Below are 10,047 nucleotides of genomic sequence, written 5' to 3'. Positions count from 1 at the left end.
TCTATACCTCAGGGACATCCTCATAACAGCCTCATGAGAAAGCTCATAATTCAAGCATCACGACCAGAAAGAGTGCTCGTCACTCGCAATGCCATCTGCGGCCACTCGGGGAATTTCAACTTGTAACTTAGTATGGATTATAGAGATGGGCAGAACATCAATTGCCGCAAAATTGTTCAACCTGTATTAATCATTTTTCATTATAATTTATCCGAATTGGGTGTTTTCAGATGTTATCATTTAGATGTCCAGGAGTAACTTTGGATATGGGTTTTATTCAAATCTATAGCAGAACAGGAAATATAACAATGAACAGTGAAAATAACAAGAGCTCAAGAAGTCATGGCATCAATTTATTGTTAAAATTAGTTGCTATTGAAGCACCACAAAAAATGATATTTCAAGGCTGAAATGATGCAAGAGGAGTTAGCAGGAAAACAGACCCAGATTACCTCATATCCATTTTGCAACACATCATATCTGCAATTTGATTGAGAAATGTATTTTTAAGGTTTACCGTAAACGGAACCATTCTGTAGATATGTACTAACAAATGCAAGGCAAAAGGTTAAAAAGGGTAGTAATTTCCGGATTACTCCCAGTTCCAATAAAAGTGCTATAAGGGTTGGAATAGGAGGGTAGGACTGATGAAACTGTAGCTGAGGAGTTACTGTGGAGGGCAGAAATTAAGATTTTTGGACCATTGGAATCTCTTCTGAGGCAGAGGTGACCTGTACAACAGGGACAGGAGGGGCTCAATATCCTTGCAGGAAGTTTAACTAGGAAGGACTAAAGCTAAGGGAAGTGGGATCCAGAGTAGAAAGTGAGCAAATGGAAAGACTGATTGGAAGGTCATGACCAGTATTCTCAAAGGAAGGTAGGGAGAGGTTAAGAGTATGGTGAGGGTAATGGGCAGCAATGTGTTTATTACAATGTAAGGAGTATTGTGTATTGCAAATGAATTTAGAGCCTCGATCAGTCCTTGGAGTTGTGTTATGGCCATAAGGAGATGCTGGAAAATCGAAAGTAGACAAAAATGCTGGAGAAACTCAGCGGGTGAGACGGCATCTATGGAGTGAAAGAAGTGCAGTGGGTGACTTTAACTTCCCTAATGTTGACTGGGACTTACATGGTACAAAATGCTTAAACTAGGACAGAATTTGTGAGGAGTATTCAAGAGGGTGAGAGGGTGAGAGAGTCATGAAACAGTATGTGGCTAGACCAACTCGAGGATTGACTATCCAGGACTAAGTACTGGAAAACAAGCCTAGCCATGTGACTGGCGTTTCAGTGGAAGAGTATTTTGGGAACCGTGTTCACAACTCCATAAGTGTTAAGATAGTTATGAATATGGTACTTACTTGTGGTTAGGCAAGTTACATTGTTATTACATTTTTTTTTTTTAATTAGAAGTACAGTAAATTACAATAATACACATCACATATATCTTATTACATTTGTTGTACCAATTCGTTTTTCGAGCTTTAAAAAAGGTAGAAATAAAAGAAGTAAGGAAAGTGAGCAAGAATTGTGAAGGTGCAGGAGAGTGTTGGGAAAAGAAAGCCCCTTAGGGAAGAAGTTAGAGAAGGAAGTAAAGAAAGGAAATAGACCCTAGAAAGAAAAGAAAAACAAAGGAAAAACAATCGCTCTATTATAACACAAAACTCTGCAAAAAAGGAGATACCAACCATGTTTTTTTTTATTTTACACCCCCGTTACCAGATCCTTGTACCATTTATATTTTAAATTACTATTGCACCTTATGCTTGTAATAGTTCCATAAATGCAGACCACGTCTTTTGGAAGTGGTCTGCTTTGCCTGCTAGAAGGAATCTCATCTCTTCCAGGTGTAGTGTTTCGAACATGTTTGAAATCCACATTTTTATTGTTGGTATTGGAGCATTTTTCCAAAATTTGAGTATAAGCTTTTTTCCCATTATTAGCCCGTAATTAAGTAAGTTCTTTTGAAACACGTTTAGTTCGGGGTTACCTTCCGATATTCCAAAAATGATCCATTCTGCTTTTGGTACAAGTTTTATTTTAAATAATTTTGTGAATATTTCAAATATTTCGTTCCAGAATTTTTGGATTTTTATACAAAAAATAAAAGAGTGCGCTATGGTAGCTTCTTGTGACTGACATTTATCACAAATGGGTGAGACATTGGGGAAAAGTTTATTTATTTTATTTTTTGAATAATATAGTCTATGTAATGTTTTAAATTGAATTAGAGTATGTCGTACGTTGATCGAGCATTTATGCACATATAGTGTTTATCCCAGCTCTCTTTTGAAATTTTTATAGCTAGTTCTTGTTCCCAGTCTCTTCTAATACCATCGGTTGTAGGTATTTCTATATTTAAAATAATGTTGTATAAGTATGATATTAGATTTGCTGATTCAGCCTTTGCCTTCATGGCTTCATCCAATAAGTCTGGGGGCATGTTATGATAGTCTTTTGTGTATTTTTTCAGATAGTCACGGATTTGAAGATATTTAAAATATTGATTATTTTTCAAATTATATTTCAGTTGTAATTGTTGAAATTATAATAATTTTCCTAATTCATACAAGTCTCCGAGCATTTTGATTCCCATTCTTTCCCATTGTGTAAACGATTTATCTATAATTGAAGGTTTAAACGACGGGTTATTGACTATTGGCATTAAAAGAGATAGATTTCTTAATTTTAGATTCTGTTTTATTTGTTTCCAAGTTCTAATTGTGCTATGTATCATTGGATTTTTATTATAATTTTTGTTATTCAGATTCATTGGTGAGAGGAGAGTCGCTCCTGTATTACACAGAGAGCAGTCCTCTCTCTCCATTACAATCCAGTCCACCTGCTGGGCAGAGTTGTCCAGCAGGTGAATCATATTTTTAATATTTACTGCCCAATTATAGTACATAAAGTTAGGGAGCGCTAGACCACCCATCTCTTTTGGTTTACTAAGGTGTGCTCTTTGTATTCTGTGGGATTTATAATCCCATATAAAATTTGTAATATTTGAGTAGTTTTTGAAAAACTTTTTTGGAAGATATATTGAAATATATTGATTGAAATAAATATAGGATTTGTGGTAAAAATATCATTTTTATAGCATTTATTCGACCTATTAAAGACATCGGGAGCGTTTTCCAGAATTTGATTAGATTATTTAGTTTCTTAAGTAAGGGGCTATAATTGGCATTAAACATAGCGTGATAGTTTCCAGTGATTTCAATTCCTAAATATTTAAATTTTTCTGTGGCTATTTTAAAGGGGGAATTTCAAGAGATGTGTTGAGTCTTTCGGTTTTATCAACATAATTTCACTTTTGTTCCAGTTTATTCTGTATCCTGAGAAAGATCCAAAGTCCTCAATTAGATTTAATATGTTTGGTATACTGATTTGGGGTTTTGTGATATACAGTAGTACATCGTCTGCGTGTAAGGATATTTTGTTATTTGAATATTTTGTATTATAACCGTAAATATCCGGGTGTGTTCTAATTTTTTTCAGCTAAAGGTTCAGTTACCAGAGCAAATAACAGCGGTGATAATGAACATCCTTGTCTATTGCCCCTTGTTAATTGGAATTTCGTAGATAGTATATTATTAGTTAATATTCTATTCTAGCCGTGGGTTTGTTATATAATAATTTTATCCATGCGATGAAGTTCTCTCCCATTTGAAATTTTTGCAATACTTTAATCATATAATCCCATTCTACTTGATCAAACGCTTTTTCTGCGTCCAATGAAATGATAGATAACACTTGTTCTTGAGGTTTGTGAGAGTGCATTATGTTAAGCAGACGTCTCAGGTTATTAAATGAATGTATCTTAGGTATAAATCCCGTTTGATCCTCATTTATTAATTTACTAACATATTGACAGTCTTCTAGCTAGTGTTTTCGCTAATATTTTTTGATCCGTATTTAACAAAGCAATAGCTCTATATGAGCCTGGTTCTTCTATATCTTTATCTTTTTTAAGTATTAATGTGATCGTTGATTCTGCTAGTGTTTCAGGTAAGATTTGTTCTTTAAAAGCGTATATGTATACATTTTCTGTAGACGTGGTGTAACTGTCGTAAAAACATTTATAAAATTCATTACTGAATCCGTCAGCTCCTTGTGTTTTTCCATTCTTAAGTGTGTTTATTATGTCTTCTATTTCCTTAGATGTAATTTGTGCTCCCAGTTCCACTTGTTCCTTCAGTTCTAGTTTTGGAAGGTTACAATTGTCCAAAAATTCTGAAACTTTATTATTGTCTATTAGCATTTTCGATGTGTATAAATTCTTGTAAAATTGAGCAAATCTTTTATTGATATCATTAGGTAGTTTAATAATTCCCCTCTATCGGATTTAATCTTTAAAATTGCATGATCTTTTTCCCGTTTTTTCAGTTGGCGTGCAAAATGTTTATGGGGTTTATCCCCAAATTCGAAATGTTCTTGTTTTGTAATTTGGAATAATCTTATAACATTCTCTGGCAATAATTTATTTAGCTTAAATTTCAGTGTTAAAATTTTATTATGTTTATCCATAGTTGGATCTTTAGCATTATCTATATCTAGTTGTCTGATTTGTTCTTCTAATTGTCTTTGTTCATTCTTATTTTTTTGTTTTGAAATGCTTGATACAAGATAATGACTCCTCTAATAAATGGTTTGAAGGATTCCCATAGTAAAGTGGGCGATATATCTGGTGTATAGTTTGTCTCAAAACATTTTTTTTGTTTTTTTTGTTTTTTTTTGTTATTACATTATTAATAGGCAGGAGCTAGGGAGAGTAATTTGGAAGCCTTTTTTATTGGGTAAGTCAAAATCTGAAATGTGGGAGTCATTTGAAGGTGAGCTGATCAGATTTCAGGACCGGGATGTTCCAGACAGGGGGAACATTTGGAACAACGGGTCCCACATGGTCTAGTCTAGTCTAGTCTATATACTTATAAAACTTTCATCTTGTCGTCTTCCAGTTTGTAATGTTTTTTAATTTGCGCAAAAACGGTATCCGATAGCGCAACAATTTTATGCCACCTTACTCGCCATTCTCCTGTGCTGCAAGTGCATCAAGTTTTGTTCCGATCGGTGAAATATTACAAAATATATTGGTCTTCTCTCCTGTCATTCGCCGGGACAGCAACGCCCCTTCCGGCACCCAATGTCAATCACCGGAGGTGAGAATAAAGCTGAAGGAGCGGAGTTAGCAGAGTGTGGGCGGGGGCTGTGCTCGCGGGCGGGAATTTTGTTTGCGGGTGGGAGCTGTGTTCGCGGATGGGCAGGAACTGTTTTCGCGGGTAGACTGGGTTCGTGGGAGGGCGGGGGCTGTGTTCCATGGGCGGGGCTGTGTCCGCGGGCGGCGGCGGAGACCACCACGGCGAGCCAGGAGCCGCTGAGTGCAGCTGGGACCGGGAGCTTCTGAGTGCGACAGGAGCCGGGGATGGGAGCCATTGAGTGTGTCCGGAGCCGGGTCCTGGAGCCGGTGAGTGCGGTCGGAAGCCGGGGCCGGGAGCCGCTGAGCCCACACACCCGCTTCCTCCCACTCCCAAACCCCCCCTCCCCTCCTACCACATACACCCCTCCCCCCTCCCACAACACCCCCTCCCCCACACACACCCCAGCCCACAAACCCCCCTACCCTCACATGCCTCCCGCCCACACACCCCATCCCCTCCCCCCACACACTGCTCCCACACACCCCCCTTTCCCACCCCCCCCCCTCTCCAACACTTCCCTCCCCCCCACACCCCCCTCCCCCATACAACCCCACCCCCACACCCCCCTCCCCGCAACACCATCCCCCAACACACCCCCTCCTACACAATATTGCGGGGAAGGGCAAGGGGCGGAGTGGGGGGTTGAGGGCTTGAGAGAGATCAGGGGCATCACAACACTGGCATCAGCCAATCATCCCTGTCCCGCCTGCAATTGGTTCAAAACGCCACAGCGAGACTTCTGACGGGTACCCATCCGTAAAGGAGACCACATCCCCCCAATTCTGATCTCTCTCCATTGGCTCCCAGTACGGTACAGAATCATCTTCAAGTTCCTCTTATTCATATACAAAGCCCTTAATGGGCTTGCCCCCCCCCCATATCAAAAAATTTCTAACCCCACCATTCTACCTCCAGGTCCCTCAAGTCGACCGACGGGGCTACTGACTATCCCGCGGTCTAGGTTTAAGATCAGGGGTGACCGCGCTTTTGTGGTTGCAGCACCTAGACTGTGGAACAGCATCCCTCTCCTCATCAGAACTGCCCCTTCCATCGACTCCTTTAAGTCGAGGCTCAAAACTTATTTCTACTCCCTAGTGTTTTTGAATCCTTCGGACAGGGCGCTGTAAACATACAAATAAAATTGATTGTTTATGCATGTATTGTTAGGTCTGTGTACCATTGTATCTGATGTTGATTGACATTGCACTGGTTGGTCAATTGTGAGTTGATTTGGTTGCCAAAATGGTTTGTTGGTTGTTTTGGGTTTTGGTTTTGGTTGAGCTGTACCTGCCAAAATGGAGGATTTCTGCTTTTGTGAAACCTGCTTGTCATCGTTTGCAAAAGCTGTAAAGACCATGAGGATCATGGCTCCAGAGAGTATGTGTCCTGGGAAGGGGTTGAATAGAGGTTGATGGCCAGATGGCCTTTAAATGGTATTATGTATTATTGTTGATGACAACGATTGACCATCCTTCAACCATTCTTGTGCATCAATAAGTGACCATGCAAATCCAGCTATATTGAATTCTTTAGTTGTATCTATAAATATCTTTAAAATGTAAACACAACCATGATAGAATTTGCAAATTATATCTTGACTGTGTTTCCATGTTGATTATATAATAGGCAATAAAGGAACAACCCATGAATGGTCCTCAGTCGGCAGTAAATTTGGAGCAGGTTGTTAGGCTACATTTTATAGCCTACATATTTGTGCAAGTACATGCACTTGACATAGAAAATGGTGCCATCCCTGGGACTTTTCCTGCCATCTTTTTGAAGGTGTGACAGTTTTGTATTTATTCTTATATAAAACATAATAAGATTTTGTATCCTTAATCTGTAATGACAACAGATTACAAATATCTCTAAGATATTCAGCATTCCCTGAACATCACTCTAATGTCATTTTGAGATGAATGTGTTTGCACATGCATGTTCTGACCTCTCCCCTCAGCATTCTGTGAAAGCAGTCCTGCTCCACTTTTTAATTTCATCCTCCATCTCTTCCAGTGCTGTAACAACATTTTGTTTTCTTGCCAGGTATTAGGGATTGCGTATTGAACACCTCTTGTACTAAAGCACACCTCCAGATCTCTCGTTCCTATCACATTCTACTGATACAAACTCTTTGCAGTTCCTTGCAGTGTTTTGTCTATCTGCTGTGACCTTTACTCTGACTAGTAATTGATTCTCAGTGGATGTCTAACCCTCATCGTTTTAGTTCCAACCTTAATAATATTGACATTCAGCTTTACTTCAGTGGCCATGCCTTTAATCAATACTCTTCTGTTTCTCTGTGGAGCACCTGGTTCTTGGTTTCTTGGTCCTCCAAAATATTCCAATCTGGCTTTGCACCTTCTTCCTGCGTCCCGGCAGATCCGCCAAAGACGATTATACCGAGCTGATCATGGGAGGCAAAGGAGTGACTTCATGACTGCTAGAACTCTAAGCAATGTTCAAGGACTCGACAACGGACCTGAACAAATGTGGCATTATTATTATTGGCTTCATAATGAAATGTGTGGAGGTGTGTGTTACTACCAAGACCATACAAATATTATCAGACTAGAAGCCTTGGCTGAACGAGGAGATTCACAAACTACTGACGGCTAGATCTGCAGCATTCAAGTCAGGCGATTCATAGTCATAGAACTTAGAACAATACACCACAGGAACAGACGCTTCACCCCATAATGTCTGTGCCGAATATAATGCCAAGACCAATCTTTGTCTGCCTGCACATTATTCGTATCCTGCCATTCCCTGTATATCCATGTGCTTATCCAGAAGTCAGAGAAGACTTCCAGGCAAATCTGTAAAAAAGCCATCAAGAATGCAAAGGGATGCTTCAGGACAAAGCTGTAGGCTCCGGCAAATGCAAAATTGTGTCAGCTCCTGCATAGCATCACTTTGTGGAGTAGATCTGGTGAGTCTGGCGCATCACTCCTGGTCAAGCACAATGCGTTCTCTGCTTGCTTTGAAAGGGAGAACAAAACTGTACCTTCACAGGCTCCCACAGCCTCCAAAGACCCAATAATCTCAGTCACTGAGGCTAACATAAGAAGATTGTTCTTGAAGGTAAACCCTTGGAAAACGTCCAATCCTGTTGGTGCAACTGGCCTCGTGCTCAAACCCTGCATGGACCAACTGGCTGGAGCTTTCACAAACATTCTTCAAATCGAGTTTCATGTAGTACACATGACAATAAAATACCTTTGAATCTTTGAACTGCTTACTACTACAGTATGAGGTTCTTACTTGGTTTAAAAGGACATCCATAAAACTGATGTCTAGAAGTGCAAGGTAACGGGCCTAAATGACTACCCGCCAGTGGCACTCACCTCTATTGTGATGCTCAGCCAAATTTATAATATTGTGGTCATTTTTGATTATCCCGTATAAAGGATGTCAATAAGCTGGAAGGTTTGCAGAGAACGGTGATGCAGCTGGCCGAGCCTTGACCATTTAATGTTGTGGTGTGTCAATATTCCCAAACATTTAGTTCATATAAAAAATATTGTTTAAAAATCAAAACATTTCAAAAACATTTTACCACTTAAAATACTAAAAAGCACTTGCAGCATTAACAAGCAATCAAAATCATTGACACTAACTGAGATAAATAATTTTAAAGAATACAATACGCCTTCCATTCACTTGAATGGAGACGGCTCCTTGTGCCAGATTTAACACAGGCCAGATTCAACAGGCATATTACCAAGCCTGAAATGAGGGAGATTTGCAGAAAATTGCACAATCAACGTCCACCAGGGCAGCACCAAGTCTGGAGCAGAGGGGTGTGTTCAGTGGTTTATGCAATGTCATCCTGGGCCAGTTCCACCACTAGCAGCCAGTACTGATAAGTATGACCTAACATTTGTGCGGGTGTCAGGACAGAAATGAAACTTCAATTTTAAGTTGTATTTCTGGTATTGGCATTTAAAAACATTTAATAACATTTAATAATTAACAAATACTATGAGTCAGACACAATGAGTGATGAAAGTGTATTGGAATTCACATAGTGGCATGACAGTGCAAGTTTCCAGCAACTGCATTCCTTTTATGTCTTTTTCCAAAGAAATACTCCAACAAAAAACAAGATATATGTGGCAATTATCTCATTTAATGTCTAAAAACAGAAGCACTTTTTTGAATTTGAAATCTTGCCAAAGTTTTGATCTACTGGTACTTAGTACAGAGGACAATATTTGTGTCACAGTAAATTAAATGTTGCTCTCCCAGCATAGAAAATTGTTCACATGTGTTAAGTCATGAAGATATTGAATAAAATATTAGCAAAAGCAGTGAAAGATGTGAAAGAAGCAGTCAAAATGGCAAGCCCATGTTTAAATTCAAATTCCATATAACCATATAACCATATAACAATTACAGCATGGAAACAGGCCATCTCGACCCTTTGAGTCCGTGCCGAACACATATTCTGCCCTAGTCCCATATACCTGCGCTCAGACCATAACCCTCCATTCCTTTCCCGTCCATATAACTACCCAATTTATTTTTAAATGATAAAAACGAACCTGCCTCCACCACCTTCACTGGAAGCTCATTCCACACAGCCACCACTCTCTGAGTAAAGAAGTTCCCCCTCATGTTACCCCTAAACTTCTGTCCCTTAATTCTGAAGTCATGTCCCCTTGTTTGAATCTTCCCTACTCTCAGTGGGAAAAGCGTATCCACGTCAACTCTGTCTATCCCTCTCATCATTTTAAAAACCTCTATTAAGTCCCCCCCTTAACCTTCTGCGCTCCAAAGAATAAAGCCCTAACTTGTTCAACCTTTCTCTGTAACTTAGTTGCTGAAGCCCAGGCAATTCTCGTAT

Source organism: Leucoraja erinacea, chromosome 9 (assembly GCF_028641065.1).
Source record: "Leucoraja erinacea ecotype New England chromosome 9, Leri_hhj_1, whole genome shotgun sequence".
Lineage (NCBI taxonomy): Eukaryota > Metazoa > Chordata > Chondrichthyes > Rajiformes > Rajidae > Leucoraja > Leucoraja erinaceus.
This window is presented reverse-complemented; position numbering follows the sequence as displayed.